Below are 901 nucleotides of genomic sequence, written 5' to 3' on the forward strand. Positions count from 1 at the left end.
GGCTGTGCAGGGATGCTCAGCTGCAAGACCACACGCGTCTATTAAAGAGAGGGGGTGGGCGGGAAAGGGGAAACCCCTGCCAGTGACGTACACATAGGAGATTATAAAAGAGGGCTTTAACTTTGAAAGAATATAGCAGACTGCTTTGAGAAGAAGTATTACGGTTTAATGGTAAGAAGGGCATTTTTTTCTTATTTTTGGCATCTATCCTTATAAAAAAAAAAAAGGATATGTTTTGAATATATTACTTTTAAATGCCCAATCAGATTATAATTTTACTCCCTGATTATGCAAAATTACAGTACAGTCCTCCCTCATTTATCGCTGTTAATTGATTCCGGATATGACACCAACGATGAAGTAGGAACCATTAATTATAAATCAAATATGTTCATAGCAACATAATTTAAAACTTGTTTACTACCGTCTAAATAACTTTTTCAATATTATGACAGCCCTCCAGACATGATATAACACCCTTTATCACCTTTACACCCTTATAATCCAGTACAGTAATACTGCCTGAGGGTGAGCCAATCAATGGCTACGATACTGAACAGCAGACTCTGATTGGTTTGGCACCCTCTCATGGTAGTACTAGTGCAGTGTTGATATTGGTTTGTTTATTTACATTTTCATTCTTGAAAATTCCTAATTTTGGCCAAAAAGGTGTTGTTTATGCTTTAAAAAAAGTAGGAAAATATATATTTTTTAATCTACAAGGTAGAGAAGCCGCAACATTTGAAGCTCAATGTCAAGAACTTCTTGAATACATTTCAAGTGGTTTACTATCAACATGGTTACCATTTTTAGTAGCTCACTGAAATCTGAATAAATGAGATACATTAATGGCATTTCTGAGGGCTTTAATATTGACATGCCACCTCAAACTCAAATTTCA

This window comes from Nerophis ophidion, linkage group LG01 (genome assembly GCF_033978795.1).
Source record: "Nerophis ophidion isolate RoL-2023_Sa linkage group LG01, RoL_Noph_v1.0, whole genome shotgun sequence".
NCBI classification, from domain to species: domain Eukaryota; kingdom Metazoa; phylum Chordata; class Actinopteri; order Syngnathiformes; family Syngnathidae; genus Nerophis; species Nerophis ophidion.